The sequence below is a fragment of the Ambystoma mexicanum genome, chromosome 11 (genome assembly GCF_040938575.1).
Source record: "Ambystoma mexicanum isolate Mex_15411 chromosome 11, UKY_AmexF1_1, whole genome shotgun sequence".
NCBI lineage: Eukaryota > Metazoa > Chordata > Amphibia > Caudata > Ambystomatidae > Ambystoma > Ambystoma mexicanum.
The window spans coordinates 1,201,045,502-1,201,066,248 of record NC_090934.1 but is presented as its reverse complement, the minus strand read 5'-3'; the positions used below and the strand labels follow the sequence as shown (position 1 = coordinate 1,201,066,248).

General features: G+C 50.5%; 1 protein-coding gene across 1 annotated transcript in view; it reads left to right on the top strand.

Moving 5' to 3' along the window:
* The first annotated feature begins 284 nt into the window (after positions 1 to 284).
* SNUPN (snurportin 1) overlaps positions 285 to 20,747 on the top strand; it is a 402,681-nt gene continuing 382,218 nt past the window's right edge. The window contains exon 1 of the mRNA XM_069624560.1: positions 285 to 475. The gene's annotated coding sequence lies outside the window, so the exon portion shown is untranslated. The remainder of the gene's footprint in view (positions 476 to 20,747) is intronic.

Sequence of the window (20,747 nt, the reverse complement as noted above, 5' to 3'; positions counted from 1 at the left end):
ACATTCAAGTAAATAAATCCGACTTGCCTCGGCGTGCGTTGCCGGCTATAAACCACCAGTTCTGTGGGGGGTGAAGAGCGAGAGAGAGCCGGCCGGGGAGTACTACTTACCAGCGAAGAAGACACACAAAGACCCGCTGTTGCGGCAACCAAAATCAAAGTATGAAAAACAAACCTACTAGCACCTAAATACACCTGCCCGTGCACGGCACGGTCCTTGTGCCATAATTCTCTTCCTAAGCACGTAAACGTCGGATGTCCTACGTGAAAACGTCACGACGACTTAAAGGCATTTCTGAAAACGTTATATACGTCATAATTCTTTAAAGGCATTTCAGAAAGTGTCAGCAAACTTTAAACAAACACAATGCTATCGGGTCTGATTGGGACTTTAAATGTGTGTTTCAATTGATAATGAAAGCAACATAAGTCCTCACTTTACCATACGCTCCTTTCCAGTTTCCAGGCAGCAACTGGTGAGTTCGTGCGACCCAGCGCCTGTAATTAATTTTATATGCATTTCTTTTAGCGTCCATTAACTTATAGCATTTTCACCGCTTTGTCGTTGTATTGGTAAGAAGAGCCCTTTTGCAACCCCTCGAAATGCCCGTTGAAGTAAGAGGTTGAAGCTGTAATTTGTTGTATTGTATTCACCACATGTTGAAATTAAAAATTGTAAGTACGTGTCTTTCCAAACACCTGGTTTGGAAATGACGCAGGGCAGCCTGATGTTGGTATTGTAGACACAGTAGCTGCTCTGAAGCTCGTTTACAGTACAGTCCCTGGAATGCTCGTAGACGCAGTAACTGCTGTGCAGCTACCACACAGGCCGTAGACTGGTGTAAGTTATTTAGATATACACACACACACCATCGCCAGTTAACGATTGCAGACGTGTACAGAGATCCAGTTCCAGTACCTACTCTGAAAGTAATGATTCCCCAGGGCAAATGGCTGCAGATCCGGTACTTTCTCTGGGTCTAACGACCCTTCTGTGGATAATAACTGCAGGCACAGTGTCTGTTGTAGGTCTAATGGCTGCAGAAACACCCCGATCACTAGCAGCAGACCCTACCTTCTCTAGCGCTAATGGTAAAGACCCATCACGATCTCTGGCTGGAGCGAATGAGTTCAGACACAATACCTGCTCTGGCGCTAATGACTTCTGATACATTACATGCCTGTTCATCAGCTACATCTGACAATACCTCCCCTGGAGCAAATAATTACAGACATAGTACCGGATTTACATATGACAGAACAACTGCCCTGGGGTTTACAACCACAAACGCAATACCTGCTCTGCGAGAATGATGGCATGCACAGTAAGTATTCTGGGGCTAACGATCCCAGTCACAGTATCTGCTCTGAAGCTATGGTATTTAACACAATACCTGCTCCTGAGCAAATCTGAGGTTAATGACTGCAGAAACAGTTAACGCCCCATGCACCCTTTCCTTCCCGTGTGTCTATTCCTTATTCCCTTCTGACAACAAGAACCACATCCTCTGAAATGAACGTACATCATAAAGAAGTGATCAGTAGGCATAAACCATCGTGTCACGATTTTCAAAACGTGTTTGGTGAAACTGATGGATGCTCATTCACTTCACTTGCGCCAAAAAGGTGGTGAACCGTGCACAAAGGACATTTAAATGTGTGCATCATAGTTGTGCTCTTTTCCCACCAAATGCACAACTGTGCAAGGAAGAGGGTGGAAAGGGGGTTCAGGGCATTTTCAAGTAAATCACAATTTTCAAAAGAGGTGCACTTTTCAAAGCACAGGTGGGAAAAACATTTACCTGTGCCTATTTGGAACAGGAGCAGGGAGATAAAAAAATGTATGGGAAGGTCACTTCTGATCCTCTCATGCAATGAGTGAGTGAATGCTGTGGGTGAATAAGCAAGTGAATGTTGAGTCAAAGAATGTGTGTATGTTCTGGGCCAGGGAGCTGACTTTGGCTGGTGAGGGCAGCCCAGTAACTGTAACCATGGGCGGTGCCAGGCATAAGCTTGGGAGAACTAAACCCCCGGCCCCCACACTTTGACGCATCAAGCATCGCTCTGCTGTGACGGCCAGCCCGGGCTCAGACATAACCTCTGACATTCTCACCTCAGAGAGCAGTGTATTTACTTTTAACTAAGCAAATACACCGCTCTCTGAGGTGAGAAAACAGTAATCGACATGAATATAGAGGCGGAGGACAAAAGCCTGCCCAGGGGGTTTTCAGTAGACCCTCCCGACCACTGGCTCAGCTTTTACATGGCCCATGCTTTAATAATAGCATTAACAAACAAAAAAAGTGAATTTGTGTGCTGTAGTTACAGGGATTGTATGCATGTATGAATGTGTGCTTGCGTGCATGCGAGGGAGCGTTTAAGTGGGTATATGAATGCATTCTACTAGGTTTGGCTTACAAAAAGGGGCAACACAGTTACATTATATGATGAACCAATGTGGGCACCAAGAAAATGTTGTTTCGCTTGGTAACATTCAAAGCCTTAATGTATGAGAAAAATAAAGAATTCTGTTGTATAACAAAACAGTGGTGGTCTACTGAATGAGAGCACAGATCAAATTCAAGTATCTGTCTAATGTGGTGTGAAGGACACCTGTAAGTGTCGAGAGGGAGGGGTAGCCTGGGTCCTTCCTGTATGCGCTGTATTATACTAGGTGTCAGCAAGTGCACACATATGAATGAATGCAGTGTGACTGGTGTACATGGGCGTGCTTGTACGAGTTAATGCGAGCGCAGTGTAAATGTTCTGGTTGCTCATTTGAATGACAGATCAGCTCTGTGGGTGCGTGACTGGCGGATGAAAGTGTATGAATGTGTGTATCTGTGTATGTGTGTGTTTGCAAGCTGGGGCCTGGGGAGGGGCATTGGAGCATGAACATTTTTTGACAGGAGCATGGCCTGTTTTACTCCAGTTTTTGGGCAAAAGAAAACCAACTTGAGTATTATGTGGGGTTGGAGTGGAGGGGGTGTGACTACAGTGGGGCTGGCCTGGCTGGGTCTTACTGTGGCATGGAATGTGGGGGATTGTACGATACTATACCGAATATGGCGCCTTTGCCCCATACTAAAATCCCGACCCCATTACTCTGACTAATGGGTGCAGGGGTGTCCCCCTCCTCCCCCCCATTAGTTGGAGTAATGGGGGGTCGGGGGTTGCAGGGATGTCCCATGCTTCCATTAGATGTTAGCGAGGGATAATAAAGAGAAAAGGAAACAAAAAAAAAAGGACAAAGGCACCCTGCAGCGCCAGTTCAGACCCATGTTAGTGGGACAGAACTGACGCTGCAGGCGTATAGTTGAGACGGCGGCACACTTCTGTGTGTGCTGCCGAAAAGGTAAGTGGGTAGGGGGGAGACGGCTAGGGGGATGCAGGGCGCAGTAATATATGGGATCATTCGGCCGCGCCATAATGGAAGTCGGCTTTTTGAAAGTCGACATTATGGGCGGCGCAGTGATCCGAACGTTGTACTTGCATTAAGGGCAAAGCCAACATGACTGTGCTTACATGGGGGAGGGCATGTGTCCTTATTTTGACGTGGCCTTTTCTTTTTACTGTGAAGGTCAAAGGCAACATAAATATTCTCACATGGGGGAATATAACGTGATGAGCTTAACCATATGGGTTGTGCAATGATATATATATATATATATATATATATATAACAGATAACATATTTACATAAAATGTATCACCCAACTGAAGTTTGAACTAATTTATCGAGCTTTGAAGTATGAAAGGCTGAGTTGGCCTTGCCGGGATTGAACCTGCGAATCTCACTTGGATTGCAACAGCGAGCGCTCAGTCCGCTGAGCTATTTTACCGGCTAGCAAGCAAGAGCATGTTTTGTTACTGTGGCATTGCAGTTTATTACTGGTGTTAAGGCCGCATGCAACGTAGGTGTTTATACATTGGGGTGGGGGCATTTGTGCAGCCTACAAGACAAAGTTTTCTTACTGTGGCATGACTGCCGTTAGGGATCAAATACAGCATGATGAGAGTTCTTATATGACAAGTGGGGGATTTGTGTAGCAGTTTACTGTGGATTTTCTTTTACTGGCATTAAGGCAAATCCAACAGGAGTATGTTCTGACATGGAGATACTAGCATGTATTGGCAGAGCCAATATAAACATGTTTTTTTCTAGTATCGTTACTGGCATTATGGTCTATGTGGGAATAGTGGCATATATAGGTGCACCAGAATGGACATTTGTGGGCACAAACGATATGGAAATGCTTTTTACACTGGCAGTGTCCTGGCATATGGAGGGCAAAGGCATTATGAAAATGTGTTTGAAAATGCTATTGTTGGGGGCGTGGCCAGCAGTGAGATGAGATAGACGTGTGTCTGCTCGGCTCCCGCAGCTGCACTGAACATCCTGGGGAAAAAAAGCCTGATTTTCTAAAGTTTTGGGAGCTGAAACTCCTCCGTGTGCAGGCAAACATCCTTGGGCACACTTGATCCGAAGATCGGGAAAAACCGCGGCCGGAGCAGCTGGAGGCGTCCGAGCGAAGTTTGCTGACGAGCGGAGACCGGCCTGCCTTCAAGATGGCTGCGGGCAGGCTTGATCGGACGCTCTGAGCCAGTGCACCACGGTTGTGCTGGGAGAGTGGGCGCGGTCCCGGCGGAGTCCCGATCGGGAGGAGCACATCTCACCTGCCGACATGAGCGGGAGAACGGAGGGCGGGTCCACCGGGAGGCGGAGACTGGGTCCCCCAGCACCTGCACCTACCTCCTGAAGCCCGGAGGGAGCAGCGGTCCCGGAACGCTGCCGGACGGGAGGCCTGCTGGGCCGGCGGGGGCGAGGAGAGCTGCGCTCCCCTTACGGGCCCTGCCCCCGGATTTCGGTGACAGGCGAAGTGACCCGGAGAGGAGCTGGGGCCGTGGAGGAGCCGCAGCAACGTCATGGCTCTCTGCCTGCAGACGAGCGGAGGAGACACCCTGACCCAGAGACAAACTGCGGCGAGCGGCTGCAGGGTGCGATAGAGGGCCTCCTGAAAGTGTGGAGTGCTGAAACGTGAACGGGAGGTGAGATCTTGTCACGAAGCCCTAGAACAGAAGACCACAAAGGGCCTGCCACGTCGGAGAGGTACGGGGGACAGGAGACACACGGGGAGACATCGCGCCAAGGCAAATATGCCGGCCCACACTGCGCAAGTGGCATCTGGAGCGGGGCAACATGCAACAGCCTTGGCCAGCTAGCTGTCCCTACGTGGAGCGGTGTTAGGGGCGGCATCAGCGAGACTGGACACTGGGCGCACCAGGCCCCCCCCCCCCGACAGCGGGATACCCCGGCCTGCCTTTGGTGGGTGGACTGGACCCGGTGAGCGCTACGTTGTGGTCCCCGCCGCAAATCCCCCACGTGGCAAGCAAATAGTGAGACATCCATTACAGAGGAGCCAACGCAACGGAACACTAAGCGCCCAACGTGGCATCATGGGGAAGGATAAACCGAGGAGGTTTCCCACACAGAGCAGAATGGACCAGTATACTACTCCCCCACCCCAGCCCACTGACCACCACCCGCTACCCGAGGAGGAGATGGGATCAGACCAGGGTGTCTCGTTGAAGGATATCATGGCTGCCATAGCGGACTCTCGCACGTCCATGGAGCAAAAAATGGATGGCATAAGTATGGATGTTTCCCTCCTTCGGCATGACCTCCAAAAACTAACGGCACGCACTGGAGAAGCTGAACAGCGCATATCCACCACGGAGGACAGGATGAACAATATGCAACAGCAACTCCACAACGCAACATCCAAACTGAAGGTATTGGGGGACAGAATGGAGAAGGGAGAGGGTATGTCCAGAGGCAATAATGTGCGCATCCTTGGCATACCCGAAAAGGCGGAGGGTGCCTGCATGTAACTTTTCTTAGAGCAGTGGCTTTCTGATCTATACGACCCGACGCCTTCTCTAAGTTCTTCTCCATAGAGAGGGCGCACAGAGTACCCGCGACCAGACCACCACCTGGAGCCCCCCCACGAACTGTAATTGCGAGATTCCTAAATTACAGGGATCGCGATGCCCTACTGCAACATGCACGTGCCAAAGGAACTGTCACATTCAATGGCTCCAAAATCGCCTTTTTCCCAGACTACACACGGGAAGTGCAAAGGATAAGGCAGCTCTTCGACCCTCTGAAAAGGCAATTGCACACGATGGGAGTCCAATATGGGCTGCTCTTCTCTGCACAGCTCAAGATTTACCACAAAGGTACAACAGTCCATTTTAATGACCCCAGGGAGGCTTGGCGCTGGGCGGAGCAAAACATAGGAGACTGGTCGGCACCTCGCGAAAATAGGGGGAGAAACCGAAGACCCCCGCCAGAACAACCACGAGAACCCCGACGACCACCAGCACAGAACCCGCCGGAAGATGTGGGGGGTTGAGCCCCCTTCCGACCGACCCACCCCCCCCCCCACCCTCCGCAAAGTGCCTAGCAACACCCTATGGCCACGTTGCGACAATCAAGCAAGCAATAGACCCCCCTTTTTATTACAGTTCTACAGCACACACACATATGCAACGACAGGCAACATATACCCACCTGTAGCGGTCGCGGTAGGCCCCGAGCCCTACAGTAAAAGGAGAAAAATCCCCCCCCTTCCCCCGGGGAGCAAGTCAATCCCGCATGTAGCGCACAGGTATTTTCCCACAGGGATCAGCCCTAGGGGAATAGCACCCGCCCCCCTTGGGCTTAATCCAGGGGGGAGTCATTCCCACCTGAAATCAAGTTTAGTGCATGTTAAGTGTCCAGTTGACACCTTAGAGTTGTTGTTCGGGCGACCGATGCTTCTAGTTGGGAGGAGTATGGGGTGGGGGGTTAGGGCTTTTGTTAAGGACAGCTTCACTAGAGACCAATCGAACTCAAAAGGGTATGTGGCTAAAATGGATGTCGGGTCCCCACGGGCAGGGCTCCAAGGGGCGTATACCGCCGCCGGAGACAATGTGGGTCAATAACAATAAATTCTCACATGGCAGAGGCTAACAGTAAGACGGACGCCCTCAGAACACTAAGGCTCATGTCTTGGAACGTAAATGGCCCAGGCAATACCATCAAGCGTCGCTTGGTGCGTCAATTCCTGAATAGACGAGGGGCAGATATAGTGTTTCTATCCGAGACACATCTCGCAGGCACTGAATGTACCCTATTCAGACGAACTAACTATAAGTTAACATTCCACTCTGGCTTCACGATGGGCACAAGAGGCGTCATGATTCTGATACAAAAAAAGTCTCCCCTTCCATCTCCACTCGGTGACCCATGATACAAGCGGTCGATACATGTATGTGATGGGCGAGTTGTGGGGACAATCCGTGGCACTAATAGCAATCTACGCACCGCCAACCCTTCTAGAGCCACTACTCACCGACATCACCCCGCTAGTCGCCAACGACACCTCCAACTACATGATATTAGGTGGTGACTTTAATGAAGTTATGAATGTAACTCTGGACAGATCACATATACGCAACAGAAACCCTAACGTCCCCAACAGGCTGGCCACATTCACCAATGCACTCGGCCTTTGCGATGTATGGAGAGAACTCCACCCAGACACTAGAGCGTACTCCTTCCACTCGGGAGCACATGCCTCGCTCTCCAGGTTGGACTATTTTTTTCACTCCCGCAACCGACCTATACAGGGCGCAAGAAATAAATATATTGCCTAGAGGCATCTCTGACCACTCCCCGATTGAAATGCTACTTACATCGCGGAAAATCCCACCGCCGTGCTGGCGTCTGAACAGCTATCACCTGGGAGACCCTGAGCTAGTTGACAGACTTCAGGAAACTACCAATACCTACTTCGAGCTAAACACACAAGCGGGAACGAACCCTGAAACGCTCTGGGAAGCCTACAAAACGGTCCTAAGAGGCGAGATAATATCGTGGACGACGGCCAAGAAGAAGCAGCACGCGAGCAAGATCCTGGAAGCAGAGACACAGGTCAAACGGGCAAAGGAGGAGCACATAAACGACAGTACGCCAGCCTCTAATCGGGCATTGATGCTAGCCCAAAAAAGACTGCAAAGCATTGCAATGGATAGCGCTAGGCAGGCACACACTGCGGTGAGAGCAAGGATCTACGAAACGGGCGATAAGGCCGGCAAGATGCTGGCATGGCTGGAAAGAAAGGAGCAGGGACGCAGCCATGTCCAAAGACTCGAAGCAAGAGGAGCAAATGCAGGAGTAACAGACCAGGAAATAACACAAAGCTTCACGGAATACTATGCTGAGTTGTACGGTGAACCCACAGCTTCGATGGACGCTACGATCATAGACCACATTGAGATTCCTGTCTTAAACGAGGCGCAGCGGCAGCAATTGGAGCAGGAGATCACAGAGGATGAGATCTTAAGTGCCATCTCTGGTCTCCAGTCGGGTAAGACTCCTGGCCCAAATGGCTTCCCGGTGGAGATATGGCGCAGGGTAGGCACCAACGTGGTAGCCCCCCAGTTGCTGAAAATGTACCTCCATGCACGAGAAAAGAGCACACTCCCTCCAGATTTACGAGAAGCAACGATAGTAGTGATACCCAAGCCAGACAATCCCCCAGAAAGATGCAGCTCATACAGGCCCATCTCACTCATTAACTCTGAGACTAAAATACTTGCCAAGCTGCTGGCAGACCGGCTTCAGAAGGTAATTCCTGCCCTGATACACCCGGACCAATGCGGCTTTATGCCACAGAGATCAACTCGCATGAACCTCCTCAGGCTGTTTTCAGCGCTGGAAAGGGCCGACAGCATACAGGGACCACTAGCCCTGTTGGCAATCGACTTCGAAAAAAAGGCCTTCGATTCAGTGAGATGGGAAGCTATCTCGACCATAATGCGCCGCATGGGCTTTGGTGATGCCTTCATGAGCTGGGTGCGCCTGCTGTACGAATCCCCGGTTGCTAGGACCAGGGTCAATGGCTGGACATCTGAGCTGTTCAAGCTGGGAAGAGGTACGAGGCAGGGCTGCCCACTATCAGCCATGATCTTCGCCATTGCCATCGAGCCCCTGGCGATCCTGCTGTGAAACACCCAAACCTGGGAGGGCTTCCGGTGGTCTGAGACCTGGGAAGACAGAATATCTCTGTACGCGGAAGATTTACTCATCTTCCTAAAGGACCCAAACGCTTCTGGCCCAAAGGTTGTGCAACTACTGAGGCAATATGAGGTATTCTGCGGGCTACGCGTGAACTGGTCCAAATCTATCCTTTTCCCTATAGGAGGCATCTCGGTGGCGGACCTAGCACCGGGCCCCTACCAGATCGAGAAGGAGCGGTTTAAATATCTGGGAATACATGTCACAGCGCAACTTACGGAATACACGACACTGAACTTCTCCCCCCTGATCACAAGATTTGCAGAAGACACCCGACACTGGATCGCCTTGCCACTGACGCTGCTGGGCAGGGCAGCTCTGTTCAAAATGATCGCCCTTCCTAAATTTCTATACGTTCTACAAAATGCGCCTTTGTACATTCACCAGCAGGTCTTCCACAAAATTGAATGCATTCTTCGGAAATTGCTTTGGAAAGGGGGACACCCAAGAATTGCGCTTGCCACTCTTCAGAGGTCCATCTGGGAGGGCCGGATTGGGTTGCCCAGACTGCAATCATACTATTGGGCTGCTCAGATGGAAGTGGTGAACAATATGCTTCACGGTGACAGGAACCTGCCACACATCAAGGGTCTCCACTGTAACGCCACGGCGAAACCAGTCGAGCTTCTCTACAGTGACCTGAGCCAACCCCCGAGACCAGACATGGCATCTCACATGATAAGAATTTGGAAGGAAGCACTACAATACTTAGGCTGGGGAGGGAAAACAACTTTGGCCCAGCCGCTATGGAACAACTGCAACCTGCCCGAAATACGAAAGCTGCCAAGATGGCCCGAGTGGACCCAACGCGGAATCTCCAGTGTCGGAGACGTTGTACACGAAGATAATCTGGCGACATTCGAGATACTGCAGGAGAAATTCTCCCTGCCAGACACAGATAGATTCCACCATATGCAACTGGTGCATGCTTGGACAGCCCATCGACAGCCCATGCAGGAACTACCGGAAAGCTCCCCACTGGAGCGTAATATAGTCCAAGCCCGGGTGTCGCGGAAGGTTACCTCCACAATGTACAACGTAATAACCTCATTTGCGACACCGGAGCTACCCAGTCTTAAGGCAAAATGGGAACGCGACGTAGGCCAGCTTCTGCCAGAGGACTGGGTGGAAGCCCTGATGTACCCGCGAGAAACAACTATCTCCTCAAGGCTCCGACTGGTCCAGCTGAAGATACTACATCGTACCTACTACCCGAGAGTGGCCCTCTTTCGCTGGGGTAGAGCCTCGGATGCAAGATGTCTGCGATGCAAGCGTGAGGAAGGTACCTTTTTTCATATACTGTGGGATTGTGGTAATATCCAGCAGCTATGGCAGAAATGCTGCGATAAGCTGTCCAGAGTGCTGGGTAAACCGATACAGAGGTGCCCGAAACAACTGCTTTTGGGGATATCTGGGGAATCTGACCTCTCCCGCTACGAGAAACTGCTATGGTCCACTGCGATGGCAGTTCTCAGGCGGAACATTGCTCAGTTGTGGGGATCGGAACGCACACCCAGTTACGACCAATAGGTCACAGATGTGGACATATGTGCAGTAATGGAGCACCGTGTGTACAAAGCAAGGGGCTGCCCGCAAAAAGCCGAGAAAATATGGAAAAGGTGGGAGGAGGATAACTGAGGACTATGGGAAAGTGCTGTAACCACTGAGAATGTGGAGACCTACCGAAGGGGGAAATATCGACTGTTAAGCACACCCTGGGTCACGAGGACACCCGATGCTGATTCTGATTAACTGTCGTACCACGGTCCCTGAAGCTGAGTTGTTAATGTTATTGTTTTTCTTTTTCTGGTCTACCTCGCTCCCCCCCTACTATCCCTTCTCCCTCCCTTCCCCTCCCCCTTTATCCCCCTCCCCCCACATCCCCTACCTGGAGCGTCGAGAGATGAATGTAATGTTGTTGTAAGCTGAAAATCAATAAAATCTTTGATCAAAAAAAGAAAATGCTATTGTTCATTGTTGATGACTTGGCATCTAATGGATTTTTTATGTCTTACCCTACAAAGCCGATTGTAAACTTTGTGGCTTTTTACCTAATTTATCACAGAAGGTGTACTGTAAAATGCACTATTTTAACCCATTATTTAAAATCTTTTCTCAAGGAGACAGCCCCCCTTGATTGGTTCACCCTCCCTCACTACACTCTTTCACTCCTGTGCATTTGGCAGGGGGCAGAACAAGTGCCCTTCCTTCTGTGGGCTATAATTAGTGTGGGTCCTACTACATTAGCTCCAGGCCCTACTTGTTACACAATCATGGCCATGCCTCTGGTGAGTTGGGGTGAAAGATGCATCTAGTGGGCCAGAGGAAGGCCTAATATCTACTCGGCCTCGTGGGATTGGGGAGCGGGGCAACGGGAATGGATCAATAGCACAATAGGTTGAATGCCCCGCCTCACTTACAGTTTTCAAAACTGCCATCCAGACCCCCAAATGTTGAAGCTAGCTCCGCCCCTGACAGTAACAATGCACATTTTACATTTTATTTTAAAATTTGATTGGGATTTTCAACAGTTAGAACACATGCAAACCCCCCCCCTCCCTGTCCCTTCTCGCCCCCCCACTCAATCCCAACACATGTAACCAACAACGCACCCAGTCCTGTCCCCCCCGACCCCCTCACCCACCCCGAGTCCATAAACTCTGTAGATGACTTCCGGTCCCACGTTGCTTTGAGTGGCCAGCTCTCTCTGCAGCCGGTGTACAGGCCCTTGCACTGTTTGAGCAACCCTGCGCCCATAGTCCTCACCTCTCCTAGAAACTTCAGCCATATCTCCTCCCAGCTTCCTGTGAATGCATCCTCCCCAAGTGGAGCGAGTACTCGCACCAGCTCGAGCAATCTCATTTTCCTTGTGCACCATGCGGCCGGAGAGTCCCACTGCAGATGATGCATGACAATGTTCCAGTCTGAGAGAAACCTTTGGTGATCCCCTTGAATCGAATGGGTCACCCACTCCAGTGCTACAAAGTTCCAGATTTTACTAACCCATTCGTGTTCTGTGGGGGCAGCTTTTTGTTTCCATTTGTGTGCCACCAGAAGCATTGCTGCCACTATCAGGATGACCTATGTCTTTCTTTGAGCTTTCGAGAGTAGATTTTCCAGAACCCCGCCCATACCCAGGATGGCCATCCCTATGTTGTCTGGAATCTGACTACCAAAATACTTTTTATTGCTGCACGGATCATGTCCCAATAAGGCTGTATGACCAGATATGCTTCCACAATCCCAGTTCCCCACATCCCCTCCAGCAGAGCGCTGACACAGTTGGGTCGAATTGATGTCATTTTTCTGGGGTGAGATGCCATTGGACCATTATCTTAACCCACATCTCTGGATGGCCTGTGTGAGCTTAGCGATATGTGCCCATAACTGAGTCAAAAGTTCCCCCTCCAGTGACTACATCACTGCAGTCAGTTTCCCATTGCTCCATATAGTGCCATGCCTGGCTCTTTGCCTCTTCTGCTATAATCCCATATACCCCTCCTATCAAAGGCCTGTTCCCCGTCGTTATGAATAGTTCAAAGGGCGTGAGGTCCCTGGTGGCCGCTGACCTGACCATTGGGTATGTAAGCCAGTGCCTCAGTTGAGAGTAGCAATACCCCTCCCCCCTCATCTAGCCCAAGTCCTGCCTGCACTGTGGTAAGGATTTAATGTCCTGACCCGAGAACATGTCATGTAGTTTGTATCACCCTACTGCCTCGCACCCATTGAAGGCCCCTGTCCATCCCCGGCGTGAACTGCTGATTCCTAAACGGCAACGTCAGCGGGTAGGGGAAGGTGGTCAAGTTCACCCTCTGCACCAGCTCATCCCACGAGTCCCCCACTAGAGCCCCTATCCTGCATGTACATGTTTGCAGGTCTATCCCCCTTGGGTCACCACAACACCTCGCCCACCACCGCTTTGTCCATTCGACACCAGACCTTCCTGTGATCGCCCCCTGAACCAATCCCAGATCACCCTTATTTGAGCCGCAAGGAAATGCAGGGATCGAAAATTGTGATTTGTTCATCAGGAGCAAAAAGCAGCTCCTGGGTATCGGGCATAACCAGTTAGGCAGGAGCTACATGTGGGGAACCAGGAGCTAGTACATAGCACACAGCAAATCTAGCTTTGCTTAGGATGCAAACTCTACTTTTAGAGCATATTGGAGAATACAAAATGGACAAAATGTCTCTATGGTGAGTTCTTTATATAGAGTCCTAAACATACAGTTAATAGCATGTATCTAGGTTAGTATGGCACCACTTGCCACAGAAGTCAAAAGTAGCTCCTGGTAGCTGTTCGTTTCAAGCTAACCAGGCTCACCTTGATTAAATAGCTCCTAGATCCTGGTAATTTCGAACCCTGAAATGGAGGCGGACGTTTGGCTCTCCTAGGCCTCCCTTGCTTCTGGGAGACATTAGCATCTGCATAGCTCCCCTGGGTCTCTTGCAGTTCCAAATAAATGACCCCACATTTTTATGAAGGGTCCTGATGAAACCTTGGGGGAACTCCCACTGGGGAGGCTGTGAAATCCTCCTTAAGCTGTCAGCAGACTCTTCCTGCCCGGCAGCCTCACCAAACACTCTTCCAAACCCCCTCCTTACCTCCCCTGACCACTCCCTCCTCCTTCTGCTCTGTCTCTCCAGAAGAAGTCAACTCCATTAAGGTCTCTTCCAAGCAGGTTGCCCCTTCCTCTTCCAGAACCATCAAGGACAACATTTCCTCTCTTGCCCCTGCTCTCGCTGATCTTTGTTACCACTCCTTTGCTACAGGTTCTTATCCATTCTCCCTCAAGCACTCTCTAGTGCCCCCCCCCCCGCCTTAAAAAAACATCAGCAGACCGTTCCTGCCCGGCCAACCATCGCCCCATCTCCATTACCCCTTTTCTGGGGAAACTGCTTGAGAAGCTGGCCCTCCCCTAACTTACCTCCCACGCTGAACTTGTTTGTGGTCTTCTCGACCATTAATTCGGTTTCTGAGCAGCCAGAGGCAAAGAAACTGCACTTCTGAACACCCGCGAAGAACTGCTTGCATCCCTTGATTCCAACTCCCCTACTGTCCTCATCCTCCTTGTTCTCTCGTCTGCATTTGACACAGTCCACCACTCCATCCTCATAAAAAGACTCCATGACACCCTTGGTATCTTGGACCGCGCACTGTACTTGCTTACCTCCTTCCTCACTGATCGCTCTTCCAAAGTCGTACTAGGCACCTTCTCCTTCTCTACTTCCTCCTCCACCTTTGGCGTCCCCCATACGTCTGGGCTTTTTAACATCTACCTTTCTCTGCTGGCATGCATCATTTCCTCCTTCTCCTCCAACTTTCAGTGTTATGCTGATGACACACAACTCTTCAAACTTCCTACAGACGCCCTTGCACCCTCCTTCATCCCTGACTGCCTCGCAGCCATCCAGGCCTGGTGTACTTCTAATAATGTTTGCCTCAATGCCAGCAAATCGAGATCCTCCCTATTGGGATCCGGCCCCCAACATCTTCCCTGCACCCTGGCCTTCTTCCATGGGCTCTCCACCTGCTCCCTCTTCGGAAGCCAGAAACTTCAGTCATCTTCGACTTCTTTTCTTCCCTCATACTCGGGACATTGCCAAGAAGTCCCACTTTCAGCTTTTCGTTCTGAAAGGAATTCTACCTTTCCGCAAATTCCCCGACCGACTCAATGTTACCCGGGCTCTGGTTCTATAGGCTTGACTTTTGCAAGGGCCACCTCCTTAATCTACCTTCTTCAACTCTGCGACCCCTCCAGCTAATCCAGAATAGGACAGCAAGACTTATCCTTGGCCTCAGGGACTGCATCTCTCTTGCCCTACAATGTCTGCACTGGCTCCCAATCGCAGCACGAATTACATTCAGATCCCTCTACATCATCCACAAGGCTGTCTGCGGCCGTGGACCACTCACTCTATCTGCAACTCTTTCTGACTAAATACTCCCCCCTCTAGACCTCCCACATCTTATCATCCCAGCTGCTGTCTATCCTCTGCACTTGCCTCAGCCCACCCTTCACTGAAGGTTGCACTTACCTTTCCTCCTAGCACTTCACCTGCTGCTCTCCATGACCACCACACCACCTATCCTCTCCCCTCTGCACTTGCACGTTCTGAACACTCACAAGGCATAGTAGGCTTGTCCTCCCCCCTCCCCATTGTCTCTTCTTATTCTGTTGTATTTAATTATTTAACATTGTTGTAATTACATTTTCTATCATCCCCTGTCCCCTCCATGTTGCCTTGTTGGTGCTTTGAAACCGCATTTGCTTCCTGTATAAGCGCCTAACCAGTGAACAAAAATAAATAAATAAATAGTACCTGTGTTTTGGCAAAATCACCATTTTAAGGGCATTTATCCTCCCCAACCAGGATATTGATAAGGGCACCCATTCCGCCAGCAGCCAGTGCAACCTTTCCGCTAAAGGCGGGTAAAGAGCACCCAGAGAAACAGTCATCTGGACCCCCAAATATCTGCCGGTCTCCGCCCATCTATAGGGTACTGTACCCCGCAATTCTTGAACTGTTTCTGAGGATCAAGTTTAATAACTCTGACTTGTGGGCATTTAATTTTAACCCTGCCACCTCCCCAAAGAGAAGAAGTTCCCGCAAGATCCTTGGGAATGAGGATTCTGGTTCTGTGATCAGGAGGAGCATGTCATCCGCAAATGCTGCGACTCTATGCTCATTACCCCCAAAGGGAATCCCCCTAATAACCAGGGAGGCCCTAATGCTGGCAAAGAGCGGCTGCAGGTGGATAGCGTATGAGAGCAGGGAGAGCGGGCAACCCTGCTTAGTGCCTCGTGAGACCTTGATCCTCTGAGAAAGTTGCCTGTTGATTGCCAGGCGCAAGGTGGGAGTTCAATAGTTAGCTCTTACCATTGAAAGGAATTTAGAACTGAATCCCAAAACCTCCATGGTATGGAAGAGGAATGGCCATACAACCCCGTCGAATTAGTATAAGTGCAGGGGTTCTAGATTTATTTACTTTTGCAATCAGATGACAGACGTCTGCCTATGCCTAATAAATCCTGATTGGTCAGGATCAATCAGTTTGGGGAGGAGCTTATCCAGGTGTGACACCAGAACCATGGTGTAGATCTTCGTGTATAGATTAATAAGGGCAATCAGCCGGTACAAACCACATTGTGACATCCTTACCCCGCTTTGGGAGCAGCACAACCTTGGCTTCTTCCATTGTCGGGGTGATACATCCTGCCCCCCCCTTCAAGAGTTGAAGACCGAAATTATGTCAGGTAGAGCAGTGCTTTCGTGCCCCCGCCCTGCCTTTATTTGAAGGATTGTCCTTGCCACTTAATTTTTCCTAATCAACCTCACTAACAGGCGATCTGCCTTATTGGCTTTTACATAATACTTCTGTTGGAAGTAGAGCAATGAACGCTCTGCAGCTCTAGTCTGCAAAACATCTAATTGCCCACTAATCAGCCGATATGCCCTTTGAAGCATACTCCCAGCATTATTTGCCATTTGAGCCATTATTTGTTTAAGTTTAGCTTCCAATTCCTCCTGTAAGAGACCTAGTTGTTTGTCCCTCTGGCACTTCATCGCAATGAGCTCCCCCCTCAATGTAGCCTTAAACGCATCCCACACCGCCTGGTCGCATACACCCTGTTTTGCAGTAAGTGAAAAGTAATCCAAGATTTTATTCTTTGTCTTCACATAGGACTCCATCCTTAAGGATGTGGCTCGGGAACTTCCACCACCATAGGCCTGGTTCGTTCTGCCCCATATTTAAGGTAATCGTGATGGGCGCTTAGTCTGACGGGGCGATCACTCCTAGCTCTATCCCCGCGACCCTACCCAATCGTGACCTTGCAATCCAGGCACAATCTATCCTTGAGCAGGTTCTATGAACGATGGGAACAAAATGTGTACCCTCTCTCGGTTCCCTCCAGCCATCTAACTGGGCCATGTGTCCCTTCAAGCAGCTAGATGGCGCCACCTGGTTGTGGAACAACCTTGCGCTCCTGTCTTCTTTTGGGTCCCATTCCAGTTTAATTTCACCTATGTTAAGTTGAAAGGATACACTCCAATACATAAATTGAGTAGAAGGATTTATTTGTGCAGTAGGTTCAATCCAGGAGAAACGGCCCCCAGCAGGGACCCACACATATGTCCGCCTCTCTCCTTCCTCCTTCAACTCCCCTCTCAGAATGTGGAACCCCTTCTGAAAGATGGCAATGGGTTCCACTGTAGCTAGGATACATGATGCTGAGTGCATGATATCAACAACACATGAAAGATGATAACATATGACGCCTAGCTCCTCCTAACAACCTACCAATGTTATCTGCCCTTTGCAAAAATCTCCAATTTGGTCAGTGTTGCCCGCAAGAACCCATCTTGCCCCGTATTGGGGGCGTAGATTGCTGCCACTGTTTATGTCCCCCTTTGCCATTGGAAAGAGGCAGCCTGATACCTACCCTCTGTGTCTCCCTTTTTAGCTGTGACCTACAAGCCTGGGATGTCCCAAGTGGCGATTAACACCCCCCCGGTCTTCCCTGGGGCGTTGGATTAGAACAGATGGCGGTACCCCTTGATTTTTAGCTTATGCCTGTCTCGCCTCCAAACGTGTGTCCCTTGGAAGGCTACATTTCACGACTTACTGTGCCCCAAGACCTGTTCCACCTTCCTTCTCTTAACCGGGGAGGGGAATTAAGCCCCCTGACATTTAGGTAGGTCAGCCAAAGCCCTTCCCTCTTTCCCATGACTATCTTACTGTGAGGCTCACACTAATGAGTGGTTGTCATTGGTATCCCCCCAAACCCTCCTCCCTCCTCTCTGAGAGGGCTCAACCAGCCTCTAGCTCCCCCGACCCTCTATCTCTGGAATTGAGACCTTGTAACAACCCAGAGTAAACCTGTGCTTGTCCCCCTAGACCATGTAGATTAACCAGACATCCTGTACCACCCACCTCCCCCTGGTAACTTTACCTCCCCCAGGCAGGCTACAACATTACTTCCTGTAACCCCTCTTTTCCCTCAGTGTGGCGCCCCTGTGTTTTTTGGGCGTGTGGGCACCTTCCACTCCTAACTCCTTGTCGGGAGAGTTAAACGGGTCCCCTTGGGCCCCGTTTTTTTGAGCCCCTTGTCGAAAACTTGATCCACTCACACATTTTTCTCTTGAGCGGTTCCCTCGCCGGTCTTAGTTCTTGCCTTGGTGACCCTTCGTCCTCAATCTTCAGGACCATCGTACCTTCCTCGCAGGTGGTGACCCAATGCTGTTTCCCTTCCCATTCGAAAAGTAGAAAGGGAAAGGTCAATTTATAACATATGTCCGCCCCCATTAGGGAACGCACCACAGCGCCACCAGGGTGGTCTGGGCAAGGTCCTGGAATAGCTGAAATTCTGAGCCAGTAGCTGATTGATCTGGCTCTCCTGGCAGCCACCAGCACCTTCTCCTTCTACCTGTGCTTGTGTAAGGCCACCACTACATCTCTGGGTCTGGCCCATGGCTCTCCTCTCCTTGGCCCCACTCTGTATATGTGGTCCAGCTCTATCCCCGACCAGTCTTCCACCTCCAGCAGGCCCGCAAACACTTGCTGTGCCATCGTGCATAGATCCTTGCATGCCACTGCCTCCGCAAGGCCTTTTGTTCTGAAGTTAGATCTTCGCAAGCGGTTTTCAAGGTCTTCGCTCTGGGTCTCGGCTCTGCGTGACCATTGCTAATTGCTCTAACAGCTCGTCTATCTTCCTTACGTCCTCTGCAACATCTTGTATGGCCCTCTCCTCTAGTTTTGTTATGTTCACTTCACTTCTTGCAAAGATTGGGACCGTTTAGCTTGCATCATGCTCCACTGCGATTGAATGGTGTTAACTATCTTGTCCCCAAAATCCTGAAAGCATTGGTGAAGGACCTCCTGGGTGACCACTCACCTTTTCCGGTGCCTGTCAGCACCCCCAAATCCTCTCCTGCCCCGGGCCCCTGCTCTTCCCCCAGCCGGTACCTCACTGTCTCTGCGCCAGAGTCTCTGCAGATTGCCCTCTTGTGGTTTCTTCACCGACTTGTGGGCATGCATGTCCTTGCACTTGTTTTTGGACATAGTGCGTAGGCACGTCTGATGGGGAGCCTGCACCCTCCTCTTCTCCTTGATATCGTGTCACACCCTTTGGACCTCTTCTGTCCACTTTTTCAGGGCGTAGGAACCTCCTCCCTCTGACGCTTTGTGGGTCCACCCTTGACCGTACCGGGGGGGGTTCACACTCCCCTCTAACTGTGCGCAGGTGAGCCACTGTTGTCCTCCTCAGGTTTCACATGACCCTCCTCCTGTGCCTGGTGCCACGATCACTCTGCCCTGAGCCCATCCAGATGGCCTCTCCCTTATTGTTCCTTGCCCACCACGGATGTAGATGGACTCTTTAGCGCTCTATTCGGCCTCCGGATTGGCCCCGGGAGGCCAGGGCCCCACCTGTCACTGTCTCTTATGCGTGGTGCGCCCCTTGTCTCCCTTGCTGTGCTTCTGGATGGGGGTGTGCTTGCTGAGGCACTATATGTAGCTCTGAAATGGGCCTCCAGCCGCCCCCGGCTATAGCACCACAGGGCCTCCCCTGGTCTTTTCTACAAACTGATGGCTTCAAAGCTTAGGCAGGGGCCCTCCCACTGTGCTCCCCCACTCCTCACCGTCACTCTGCTAAAAGCTGGTGATCACTGACTGCTAATCTCTGCCTGCACTGGCCAGCCTCTGCCTGCTTGCACCCATTCCGTGGGCTTGGTCCCATGCTGACCTGTGATGTTTCTCCCCCAAGGGGGTCATTCTGCACAAGTGCAACTAAGCAAAAGCTGAATGGCAATCTGTATTAGTCCGCATATCATCCTACAAACTCTGATGTTCTGAAGTGATCAGTAAGTCATCACCAAGAACAAACCTTTTTCATGGCGATGCTTTTGAAGTAATCAGCAGGTCACCCCAGAATCATCCCCAAATCATCAGGGACCAACATGCAATCTCTTGAAGTGATCAGCAAGCCATCCTAAAATCATCAGGAACAAAGAGTTTTCTAAAATAGGGATGACGTTAGCATATTCATTAAGTCATCCTAAGCTCATCCCCAAATCATCACCCATCATTCTGAGACATTTGCTGACTACTTAATAGCGTGATGACGTCTGATGATGTGGGAATGACTTCTAGTGTAGTTAGATGATCATCGGATGACTCCAGGATGGTCTCTAAAGTCATCCTTTTAGACCAGGGCACGCAGCCATGTGGCGGGCACTGTGTGGTGGAAGTTAGAACGTCTTGGGTAAGTAGTGTTGTGCTGGAGTATGGGCTGTCCAGTTCTGTCGCCATCCCACTATGTATGTGCGGGCATGGCTACAGTCCCACCCTGTCCAGGCTCATGGTTATCACCATGCAGCCCTTCATCTTTCGCTGCGCAGTGAGACAGCAGGGAGCTCATTTTGCTCTGTGGCGTAAGCGCAGTGAGACAGCAGGGAGCTCATTTTGCTCTGTGGCGTAATGTGAATGAAAGGTGCGTAAGGCTTTTACGCCTTTCATTCATGCCATGCTGCATTTTCATCCATTTGTATGACGCAGAGGAGGGGCGGATGCAACTTGTTTCTGTCGCCTCCCCTCCACCATACAAATGCCCCATTTGCGT